Source organism: Pinus tabuliformis, chromosome 4_1, assembly GCF_031772625.1.
Source record: "Pinus tabuliformis cultivar Carrire ecotype Pingquan chromosome 4_1, CPIR1, whole genome shotgun sequence".
NCBI classification, from domain to species: Eukaryota; Viridiplantae; Streptophyta; class Pinopsida; order Pinales; family Pinaceae; genus Pinus; species Pinus tabuliformis.
In genome coordinates this window covers 685,915,562-685,928,952 of record NC_142303.1, presented here as the reverse complement: position 1 = coordinate 685,928,952, position 13,391 = coordinate 685,915,562, and positions in this window count along the sequence as shown.

Here is a 13,391-nt window from a genome sequence, read left to right as displayed (position 1 = left end):
TAGGAGTCTAAACTCTCTAGCGACAAACAAGACAAAATGGAGTGATCTTTCTCTAAATATACCTTTTAAAACATGAAAACTACAAGTGTTTAGGCTTACCTTATTCCAAAACGCGGTTGTTGTAGTCCGTCCTTGCCGATCCGGATGAGCTCCTCCTTCAAGTCAATTCCTGCAACCACAAACAATCAAACAATTACCAAGCACTTGCATTTCATATAATAAAACATATATTCAACATGCAGACCAAGGAACACATGAAATAACTCATTAACACAAGCTATTGAGAAAAATAAACCAGTTTGTATTAATAACGAAACAAAGAAACTCTTACAACCTGGCCTTGGTGTTGTGCAAGTTCCTCCCAGGGTCCATCAAGGGTTTTCCTCTACTTTGACAAAGCTCACCCACTTCCAAGTAGAATCAAGCAAAGACAATCTCTCCTCACAAGGTTCTAAATGGGAGTCCTAATTCCTGCAGCATTTACCCAAAGAAAATGTATAGCTCCAACCTCTCCTCCCTCTGGCTCAATGTCTTTATTTATAGTGCTGTAAAGAGGTTATTCAGGTCCACCATCAATGGGATAATCCCCCTCTTTGGGTGGGATAGCTCCCTTATTGATGGGATAAGTTCCTCCTTAATAGAGATACATGAACCAACTGGAGGCGCATCCAATTCATCAAACCGACCTCTAGAAAGTTCTAGAAGTAACCACAAGTAACTTTTTTAAGATGAAACTCGCGCATTTTGCCTTTTACAGAAGGACGCACCTGTCCCTTAACATACAGAGCGTCCAAGGACGCACCTTTTGTGAACATTGTGAGCGTCCCCACAAGTAAGGCTAGAGAGAACCTGCGACCCCAGAGATAAACATATTTTTGACAAGACTTTCTCTCTTTTTTGAGTTTGAGATGGATAGCAGAGGCATAAGACTTTCCTAATAGGGTAGCATGACTGTTGATTTGAGCCATACTAACTGTAAGTGGTCATGGTGACATTTTTTAGTGTAACAGATTGCCCCATAAAGTGCGAAGCCTGGAATAGATTTAGGGTTTTGTAATTCTAGGAAGGGTGAAGCGCTTTATCATTTCAAGGATTGTCTTGTGGATGACCTGGTTGGAACCTGCAATTTTCAACACAAAATACATGTATAAGATTATATCATCACTGAGGTAGGCATTCCCATACTCAGATTCAAAACTTTAACTAATGGACTAACTATTCTGATACAGGAATGATCTTGCAGTACATCATTTTTATAGACTTTTGTAGACACAGTATGGATGCAACCATCTGTTTATGATTAGTCTACATAGATGATGAATACAAAACTCCTCGCAGCCTGGATGGTAGAAACTAGATCCAGGGTCTTCACTTCTACTTCCCGAATTGGTACGATTCTAGCCATGTGATTAAATGATTTGATGTCGAACATGTTAGAAACCACTTGATTACCAGTCGATGATGTAAACTGTTAACAAGCGTGAGAGAGACCACCAGTAATGTCAATGGTTCTCAAAGTACCAAGCACAACCCGTGAAATGTGAATAGATGTTTTGATGTCGAACACTTCACGGAATCCTTTGATCGAAAGTCAATGATGTAAACTGACGTCAAAGGCGAGAAACCTGCCATTGATGCATGCAGACTTCAAGGTACTGTCGATTCCTAAGTCATCTTTCTAGATAATGTGTCGATGTCGATAGAAAGCGACCCGTTGCAGGCAAGCCCGCAACACGAAATCATTGTTCAAGTTGAAGAAATGTTGCTGTAAGGACTGACTCAGGGATGGTCAAATGGATGACAAGTATTTTGCAGATGAAAGTTTTGCTTGCAGACCTCTTGAACACATAACGACACGATAGATGGCTTGGTGACGAATAACTCAAAGTTAATCCCTGGAACCCGGTTAAAGACTTTCAAAGTGGTTTGATCAACTGTGAGGTAAAAGATTTCCCAACCCAGGTGAATGAAACAGTGTCGTGTTCAAGAGTGGTAATAAAGTTTCTTTTGAGACAAAAGGTGACAAATAGGTTCATTCTTCTCTCTTTTCCCCCACCATTTCTGGCAAGTACCTCTTTATTTTTAACAAGCTTGAGGAGGATAACATATGCTTGATTATAAGCTCATCCTTCGGACGAGTCCAACCTAGTTTAAATTCGAACCCTAGGAAGGAGTGGTTCGTTCCTGTTTGTAATTGAACAGGTCCTCTACTGTAAAAGTTTAACGAGCCCAGTATAGGAGAAACTCGGCGTTTTTCAATTTTAGAGAGTTTGAAAAAACAAAAGGAGACTCCACGTTGAACTTTTTCGTACATTTGTGTCCCTCAAGCCCGAAAAAGTATAAAATAATACCTTGGGGAACCGCTTGATCTTGCGACCAAGGAGTACTTTCATAATAGTGTCGTTAACCTGAAAAGTAAAAAGCGATCAAGGACACGTCGTTTTATTTCCTTATCGAGTTTGAAACGACAAAAACCCGGCAATCTTTTCCTGCTTTTGCGGTCAGAAAAGAGCTAAAAGGGGACCGTCTTTTAATTCCGTTTTAACGAGTGTAAAAGAAACGCTCGGCGATCTTTTCATGTTTTAGGAGTCAGAAAAGGGCTTAAAAGATGACTCTGAGGTTTCACTTTTTCGTAAGTTTTAACGAGTTCGAAAAAGGGATAAAAATGTACTCATGGTTTTCACTTTTTCGTAAGTTTTAACGAGTTCGAAAAAATGATAAAAATGTACTCATATGGCCGACTTTCAATTTAATTTACGAGCAGGAAAAGACGGAAAGAACTCGGTATTTTCATTTGTTTTACGAGAATGAAAAATAGCAAAATAATCTCGAGATTTTCATGAGTTTAACGAGTCTTGAAAATAACTGAAATTGACTCGAGCTAGGTTTCATTTTTACAAAAGCTTGAAACAGAGTAAAACTATGCTTCAAAGTAGTTTCATTTTTTCACAAGCTTGAAACAGAGAGAAAACTGTGCTTGATGCCCCCTAAGCATAACTGCTAGAGCGCATGCCCCCCAGCTTCATTTCATTCAACCAGTTGGATGAAATGAAGGTTCAAGACGAGATCATTTGAAAGACTCGACCTAAAACTGTAAGAAAATTATGCAAAAAACTGAAATAACTAACCTAAACACTTAACATTTATGAGATCTAGCCAATCTCTCGACTCAAGTAGAGGAGGATTTGTTTCATTTTTTAACGAGCTTGACACAGGAAAAGAACTATGCTCGAATTCGGTTTCATGTTTACGCAAGCTTGAAACGAAAAACTATGCTTGTTACAGTTCACATGCCCCCAGCATAATGACGCAAAACGAGGTACATGCCCCCCAAGCTTCATTGCATTCAATGAGGTGGATGGAATGAAGCTTTACTTTCAAGATCTTGGAAAGACTCGTGGGAGTTGTTTCATTTTTTAGTGAGCTTGACACAAGACAAGGAACTATGCTCAAAAAGTTCGCATGCCCCCAACATAATTATGCAAAGCGAGGTACATGCCCCCCAGGCTTCATTGCATTCAACCGGCTGGATGAAATGAAGGTTTACTTTCAATATTTAGCTTGAAAAGGGAGTTGTTTCATTTTTATGGAGGTTGACACAAGAAAAGAACTATCCTCATACCTGATTCATTTTTTAATGAGGTTGACTCAGTAACAGGAACTGTCCTCAAAATCCTACTTTCTACAATCTACCTACATATCCTAAAATCTACCTGATTCATTTTTTAATGAGGTTGACTCAGTAAAAGAACTATCCTCATACACTGATTCATTTTTTAACGAGGTTGACACAGTAAAAGGAACTTTCCTCGTACACACTGATTCATTTTTTAACGAGGTTGACACAGTAAAAGGAACTTTCCTCATTACATCCTAATTTCTAACTATCTATATGACCTAAAAACTAGCTGATTCATTTTTTAATGAGGTTGACTCAGTAAAAGAACTGTCCTCATGCTAGCCTATTTCATTTTTTAACGAGGTTGATACAGGAAAAAACTATCCTCGTACCATCCAGTTTCATTTTTTAACGAGGTTGAGAGAGGAACAAACTATCCTCGTAACATTGATCATGGCTTCCAACTGGAGGAAAGACATGTCAATGGACACACCTTGATCATGGCTTCCAAGAGGTCTTCATCCGAAGGAAGAATACTTCTTGGGAAGGAACACATGTCAAGGGACTCAAAAGGGATAAGAACATCGTGTTCAAGTAATCCCATAGAGTTTTCCATGTCAATTACCGGAGCTAAATCAAAGAAAGATGAGCAAACAGTGAGAGGCTCACTTACATCGGTAACTGAAATCATGGGACCGGTTGCCACATAATTAACCCGTGGCAGGGTAGATACCACTTTAGAATCAGGAACATTTAGGGGTGTCATATTATCGGTAGTTGAAAAAAGACTAGGGAACGAAAGCTGGTCTACAGTCACAATACTGCCATTGTGAGGGAAAGACATCACGCGAAAGAGTGTCGATACGACAACTTTCATTGCATAAACATAGTCTCGCCCAAGGAGTAAATTGAAATCCAAGGGACCTCGAACTACCATAAGATCAACACAAACAGTTTTACCTTCCAAGGTAATAGAAAACTTAGGAAGGATCCCTAAAGGTTCACTAATTGTTCTGTTAAAAGCTTTCAGATTCTGCGTAATAGGCGCAAGCTGAGGGGAACCCAAAGCTTTCCAAACAGCTGAGGATAAAATACTAATAGAAGCACCTTCATCTACCTGAGTACGATGTATGTCCCTACCACCAGCCTTGACAATGATTTGGAAAGGGATGGAGGAAGGAAGACGAGGTTCTGTCAGTTTATTCCAATCAAAGGAAAAGACCTCAGTACTTGGAGGGGGTTCTGTAGAAACAGGTGAAATGCCCCCCGGCATAGAAGAATCCGATGTAACAAGAAGAACATCAGCGGTATGAAATTTACTCTCGAAAAGGAGAGTGTGATCGACCGAATGTGAAATTGAATCGACCACTTGATCAACTAATGGATCATCAACCTGAGTGACATGAGTTTCACTCTCCAATGGGAGAGTGTGATCGACTGTACTTGAATTTAGATCAATCACTCCGTCAGTTGAGGATAGGTTGGGAGAAAGTTTACGGTAACCAGTTGGAAATTCTTGCTGTGGAACAGTAAGGTTTTCCAACAATGTTGAGGCTTCATCCATGTGAGGGCAAATGTGAGTTTGATGACTCCCTTTGAATAACTTACAAGGAAACCTAACTTTACCCTTTTTCCCAGGAACCTGACTATCACTGGTTGATGGATCAATGGAAAGTTGATGAGATTTTTCTGACCATACTTCCAAGACCTTTGAAATACCAGGACAATTGACAAGGAAGTGGTCACCCTTACAAAGCCTGCAAGGGTATTTGGGTTTACGATGCATGTCGGAATTTTCCTCAACACAACTAACACTTACAGCCATGGTTGGTTGGTTGACTTCTTTCTTATCTTGCTTCTTCTTCTTCTTCTTCTTCTTCCCTTTCTTCTTCTTCTTAGCCTCCTGGTTACTAACATCAAGGCTTTTACCAGGCGAAGAGGAAGAAATGGAGGAAGAAAAATTAGGCGAAGAAGGTAAAGGGTCAACAGAAGGTTGGTGATGTTGAGATGGTGAACTCTGTTGAGGTGAAGCATCCGGTTGAGATGGAACAATTGGAGTATTTTGGGCCAACGAAGTTGAAAATAACCATATCGGTAAACCTATTGTAAATCCAGGTAATGACAAAGTAGCCATATAAGGAGGACCAACATTTCCAAAGTAAGGAAAAGTACTAGGATTCTCATTAGAAGGGGTTCCTAGGTTGATAAATTCCGGAACATTTGCCATTATATTCAACTTCAGTGAATTTTATTAACAATTTAAAACTAAAATTAACAATTCACAATTCACACTTAACAACTTAAAATTCACAATTCACACCTAACAACTAAAATTCACAATTCACACCTATGGTCTCTAAAAGTAAAAACAAACAAATTAACACGCGCTATCAAATCTAGGAGTCAAACCACACACAAACAGTAAGCTCTCCAGACCGAAAACACTAGTTGGTGATTAAGCCCAACCTCGCAGAATCCAGTACAGAAATAGTGGGTGGAACAGTTACCCCGACAACCTGCTTAATGAATAGACTGGACCAAGTTCCTCCACTTTAACCGTCTCGAGTGAAGTGAACCCCCCAGAAAATCCAAGTGAGTATAGCCGACGTCTGCTCCAGGTACAATGGGACCTTCCCTCCACCGTCACCTCGGTAGAATCCTAAAGATAATGGCCACTAAGGTCACCAACAGTAACAAATACACCTGGGGGAACAGTCTAAACTCCGACAGCACGCAAGGGCAGAGTAGCAAGCTCAATCCCCTTACCGGCTCCTTGACAACAATCCAAGGTTTACCGATAAGTGACCCCTGGCTCCTCGACAATGGTTAATCCGAGGTTTACCGTTTGTAATACGTACTGTCTGGCGTCGTTCCCAACGAGGGGGGAATGATCCCCTCACTGGTTCGGACACGAGCTCGTGCTTCTCCTTTAAGAGGAGCTTTCCCAGAGTGCAATTGAAACAATTGGATTTATTCTACTCAAGATAAACTATCTGTTTGGTTTTGTAGTCTTGGAGAGTTAATTACTCACCTACTCCAAGACACTAGCCTAAGCTATATTGGTGTATGAGAGCCCTAGAAATGTAAAAATTACTAGATGAATTTTAATTAAGCGCTGTGTTATTAAGGCTGTTATTACTCAAATGGATAAATGGAGATGAAACCAATGGTGTTATGACCCGACTCAACTGAATGCAATCGAATATGATAATGCAATCCTTTCAATTCGATGAATCCTAACTAGAGTAAGGAGAGAGTTTCCATTCACTTCCAACAATGCAAAAAATTGATCATTAAGAGAAAATTTAACAAATTCTCTAATGCACTAATTTCATCAAGAAAAACTAATGCAAATCAATTCCAAACCAATTTTTATTTTTATTTTTGTGTAAATTCAAATCAAAGAAAGCTGATCTAAATCTACGATTGATTTTTCAGAATGTAAACTATGCAATTGTAATCTATGCACAATTCACATGAAAAGTATGCAAATGTAATCTATGCACATTTTTCATTCATATTCTGAAACTGGGAACTCTAATTATGCAAATGTGATCTATGCAAGAGAATTCTCAAACACAAGATGATTCTAATGTAATCTAAGAACCAATCAAGTGCAAGTCGAGAAAATTGGGTGAGAGTTCCAAAGATCAAAACATAAAAACACTCAAAGGCGATTAACACTCATACACAATTTAGCCCCCCCCGGCGAATGAGGGGGAAATTTTTTTGCAAAAACAAAAGCAAAAAGATGCAAAATTGTGAAAAGACTGAGAGAAACCTCCAAGTAATGACCAAAGGAAATCAAATTAAGAATTTCTCAAAAAAGAGACTCAAAACACCCAATTGATGAAAGCTAAAAGCAGGAATGCTAATGAAACAAGTTCAGGTGAAAATTTTTGACAGGGTACTAAAGGATCTGGGCAGAAAACACTAAGAAAAACCAAAATCTAAAAGCAATTAAAGCAAAAATGGAGTTTTCCTAAATTTTTACAGGAAGACGGAGGCAACCCGTTAGAACAGGCGCAGGCCTGCTCTGTGCAAACGGCAACAGCGCGTCCAAAGACGCACTGTGCAGTACTCAGAGGGTGCGTCCTTCTGGAAAAGTTAAGAAAAACCAAATCTAACTAAATCTAAAGCTAAGCCACCCAAATACTAATTCTCACAGTCAAAAACCAGAAAATAAAAATGATTTTCTCAGAGCAAAGTTCACACAAAGGAAAAGACTTTCACATTAATGGCTTCCCCAGCGGAGTCGCCAATTTGTCGTGGCGGAAAAAGTCGTTTGTGCGGACACAACTGACCTCCCTAGGAGTCTAAACTCTCTAGCGACAAACAAGACAAAATGGAATGATCTTTCTCTAAATATACCTTTTAAAACATGAAAACTACAAGTGTTTAGGCTTACCTTATTCCAAAACGCGGTTGTTGTAGTCCGTCCTTGCCGATCCGGATGAGCTCCTCCTTCAAGTCAATTCTTGCAACCACAAACAATCAAACAATTACCAAGCACTTGCATTTCATATAATAAAACATATATTCAACATGCAGACCAAGGAACACATGAAATAACTCATTAACACAAGCTATTGAGAAAAATAAACCAGTTTGTATTAATAACGAAACAAAGAAACTCTTACAACCTGGCCTTGGTGTTGTGCAAGTTCCTCCCAGGGTCCATTAAGGGTTTTCCTCTACTTTGACAAAGCTCACCCACTTCCAAGTAGAATCAAGCAAAGACAATCTCTCCTCACAAGGTTCTAAATGGGAGTCCTAATTCCTGCAGCATTTACCCAAAGAAAATGTATAGCTCCAACCTCTCCTCCCTCTGGCTCAATGTCTTTATTTATAGTGCTGTAAAGAGGTTATTCAGGTCCACCATCAATGGGATAACCCCCCTCTTTGGGTGGGATAGCTCCCTTATTGATGGGATAAGTTCCTCCTTAATAGAGATACATGAACCAACTGGAGGCGCATCCAATTCATCAAACCGACCTCTAGAAAGTTCTAGAAGTAACCACAAGTAACTTGTTTAAGATGAAACTTGCGCATTTTGCCTTTTACAGAAGGAGGCACCTGTCCCTTAACATACAGAGCGTCCAAGGACGCACCTTTTGTGAACATTGTGAGCGTCCCCGCAGGTAAGGCTAGAGAGAACCTGCGACCCCAGAGATAAACATATTTTTGACAAGACTTTCTCTCTTTTTTGAGTTTGAGATGGATAGCAGAGGCATAAGACTTGCCTAAGAGGGTAGCATGACTGTTGATTTGAGCCATACTAACTGTAAGTGGTCATGGTGACATTTTTTAGTGTAACAACAGGGATGTAAAATTCGATGAAGAGAAGACCATGAGATGTTCCCTTGAGAGGGAGCTTCAACTACATTTGGTTGAGGACCTTCTAGCTCCAAAGGAGGAACCTCAGATTGATGTGGAGCAGCCACATGCAGAGGATCAGGGAGTGGAGACACCCACTCATGCAAAGTCTTCCAGAGATGGAAGAAAGCGCACTAGAGAGGATGTCACGTTATTTCATGATGCTAGAGAGAATGTGGTAGCACCCACATCACAGTGTAGGCAGAGGAGGTGACCAGAGACGTACACTAGCTACATGGATCTAATTAGAGGATGTGTAGAGACTGAGCCATCCTCTTTTGAGGAAGCATTGCAACAACCAGTTTGGGTTGATGCCATGGTTGATGAGTATGACTCCATTGTTAGGAACAATGTATGGGATGTGTACCAAAGATTGAAAAACAAGTCAATGGTGAGTTATCAATGGCTTTACAAGGTAAAGCAAGTAGCAGATGGTAGTGTGGAGAAACACAAGGCCAAGTTTGTCGCTAGAGGATTTTCTCAGGTGGAGTGGATTGATTACGATGAGAATTTTTCTCCTGTTGCAAGGTACTCATCAATCAGATCCATTCTAGAACTATCAGCGTAGATGGGATGGAATATACATCAAATGGATGAAAAGACAACATTCCTCAATGACATGATTGAGGAAGAGGTGTATATTGAGCAACAAGAAGGATTTGAGACCTTCGACAGAGAGTCACATGTGTGTTGACTTAAGAAAGTGTTGTATGGACTGAAACAATGGTCTAGGTGGATGTTGGTGGCCACCCACCTATTCCACTTGGACCCCCACCATTGTCTCTCTCTTTTTTTTTTCTTTTTTTTTTTCATTTTCCTTAATTATAGCACAGTTTACTATTTTTGGCAGTTTTTCGGGTCTCGAACTTCCAACGATGTTTTGAGGCGCTAAACGATTTTTTTTTGGAAAATAGGAGCCAATATGGTGTTTTTATCCAATGTTGGCCACCTGAAAGTTGTATTCCTAAGATAGATATTTCTAACGGGGTATTGGGCACATCAAACGAAGATCATATCCCAAAGTTACGACCCCGGGAAATTGATGTACCAATTTACCCAAATGGGGCCCATAGTTTTGGTGCTTCATCTCATAGGGTTAGGTTTTTGGATGTTTAGGGTTTTCCATAGTTTCTCAATAATAAATAGGCCTTCGAGCCTTATTGTAACACAGTTCAGAGGCATATATCCACCACATCTCTTCTTAGAGATAAGCTACCATCACCCGAGCTAGTCTTATTTCCATTATGTTTGTAAGCATATTTCAATATTTCATATTAATGAAATGAAGTGTTAATTTTGCTGCATCTCTGTATTTATGGTTATATTTGTAATTTGTTGCCTTCATTTTTAAGTTTAGGTCAGTGGTATCAGAGTGATCTGCTCTTTCTCTATTTTTCTTCGCATGTCCCCAACAAGGTCGGGATATAAGGAGTTAGGGCTCAAACTTGTCGAACCTTTGTAAGACCAGCCTCGAAAATCTGAATGACCTCCGATGGAGGAAGAGAAGAAAGATGAGGGGGTAGGAGATCCTTTCAAAATCTTGCTTGAAGAAGCCCTCGACTGACAAAGGAATGCAATGATGGAAAAATTTGCATAGATCCTTCAGTGGTTACCCAAGGGTGACACATATCCTTGCAACAACTACTATGGAATTGCCACACCCTTTAAGGTACAAGTTAACTTTGACATCCCCATATTGGAGGGTCAGATAGATGCAGACACTGTAGATAAATGGTTAAATCTACTAGAAGGATATTTTTCTGTTCATGATTTTTCCAGCCGGGAAAACCATGTCAATGACTGGTGGGAAACCTACTGTGAGAATAAGGACGAAAGTACACCCTCACTCTTTTCAGCCGCACCTACCTGGAATTCGTTTTAAGACACCATTAAGGAGCAGTACTACCCTATCAGGAGCTATGAGGATAAAATATCCATATTTAAACAGGAATGAAACAAATTACAAGTATATCCATAAATACAGAGATGTAGTATAAATAATAATTCATTTCATTCATATCAAATACTGAAATATGGTTACAAACAGAAATGGAAATAAAACTAACTCGGGCGATGGTAGCTTATCTCTAAGAAGAGATGTGGAAGCTACATGCCTCTAAAATGTGTTACAATGAGGCTCAAAGGTCTATTTATTATTGAGAAACAATGGAAGACCCTAAACATCCAAAAACCTAACCCTAGGAGATGAAGCGCCAAACTATGGCCCCTATTTGGGTAAATTGGTACATCAACTTCCTGAGGTCATAATTTTGGCATAGTATCTTCGTTTGACACGCAAAATACCTCGTTAGAAATATCTATCCGAGGAATACAACTTTCGAGTGGCCAGCATCAATTTATAACCCATGTTGGCACCATTTTCCTCAAAAAAAACTTCTTTTAGGGCCTCAAAATGGTTCCAGAAGTTTAGGACCCGAAAAACTGCCAAAAACATTAAATTGTGCTACAAATAAGGAAACTAAAAAAATGAAAGAAACAATAGTGGGGGTCCAAGTGGAATAGGTAGGTGGCCACCAATATCCACCTAGATCATTCCTCCCCCTTTAGGAAGAAACGTTCCCCATTGCATTGAGTTCCTCCATGAAATGAGGAAACTTCTATTGAACTTGGTCCCTAGTGAGCCACTTGCTCTGGTGAAGGAGTTGGCTTGCTATGACAACTCAGTATAGTTGGATCCTTTACTATCGGGTTTTATTGATCTGTGTGTCGATGATCTGATCAGTTGTGGCTTATTACATGCAGTTTGGATTTAACTCTGTAGGTGTGAGCTGTTTTGCAATGTCTGATGTGTCCAACAATGGTGGGAAGTATGGTCGCAGGGAGTCCACATTGAACAATGGGTGTAGGCCAAGGAATGGGGGAATGCTAAGATCAAATGCATCGTCTCCCGCAACCTTGGTAATGGTGTAAGGACCATATCGGAGAGGTCTGAGTTTCCAATAGGCTTCGGTAAGGCATTTCTACTACAAATACAACTAAAATTCGTCGCCCACCTGAAACTTGTTTGGCACCCGATGTTGATCATGATGCTGCTTTTTCTTGGCATTTGATTTCTCTATAATGTCGTGGACCTACTGGGGGATGTGTTGTATGTGCTCAATGAAGTTGTTTTCCTTATCAGCTTCGACTGGACATGAACCAAATCTGCGTAAGTAGATGCAAATGGTATGGCCACATCAATGGGACATAAGGGCTGGAATCCTAAGCCCACCTGAAAAGGGTTTTGGCCAGTCAAGTTGTAGAGAGACTATTTATTGTTGTGCTGGACATAGGGGAGGCTCTCATCCCAAGTGCTTGGATACTTTAAGTTGTACATGCACATAATGTGTACACTCATCCTATTGACGACCTCTATCTCGCCATTAGTTTGGGGATGAAAATCTGTGGACTTAGTGAGATTGGTGTCCAGCATCGACTAGATACTAGACCAAAATGTACTTAGGAACATGCTATCCCGATCTGAGATAATAGACTGTGGGATCCCAAAGTGTACCCGCACTTGTTCAAATAAGAGTTTAGCAGTGGCTTATGATGTGATATTCTTCTTGCAGGGCGCCATAATGGCCATCTTTGAGAATCTATCGACGACCACAAAAACACAGTTGTTTCCATTCTTAGTAGAAGGAATACCTAACATGTAATCCATGGAGATGGATTCCCAAGGTTGACTAGGGGTTGGCAGTGGAGTATAGAGGCCTTGCCTATTGATGATCAGTTTGGCAATGGCGCAAGTAGTGCAGGATTTGATGTACTTCCCAACATCTTGTCGAAGATTCAACCAATAGAAATACTTCTAGGGTACTACCACCTTTTTCTCGACCCCGAAATGCCTAGCGACTCGATTGTAGTGCGCTTCCCAAATCATCTTGGCACGCTCACTTGAAGGAACACAAAGGTGTCCCAGGTGACATAACAAGTCATCCTGGAGGTGAAAATATGGAACTTGCTGACCCTCCAAGAGCATCTGGCATGTGTGGCCAAATTTCAGGTAACTTTGTAGAGAGGTGGCCAATCAGAAGTCTCGTGCCCATAAGAGTTGAGCACGGTGGTTAACACCATTATTGGTCGTCAGCTAAGGTAGTATGCAACATTATTGGTGCTGCCCTTATTGTACTTGATATTCAATTGGAACTATTGTAGGTATGTGGACCACTTCTAATGGCCATCATTCTGCAACTTCCCTTGCATCTGTAGGAATTGCAAGGGTCAGTGGTTTGTGTGGATTACTGTTTCCTTCGCCAAAATGTAATGCTTCCATTATTGGTAGGCCTGCATAACAGAATACATCTATTTGTCATAAGTGGGATACTTCTGGATTGTTTCTGAAAGTGTCTCACTATGATATGCCACTAGATTCCCTTGTTGAGTAAGGCCT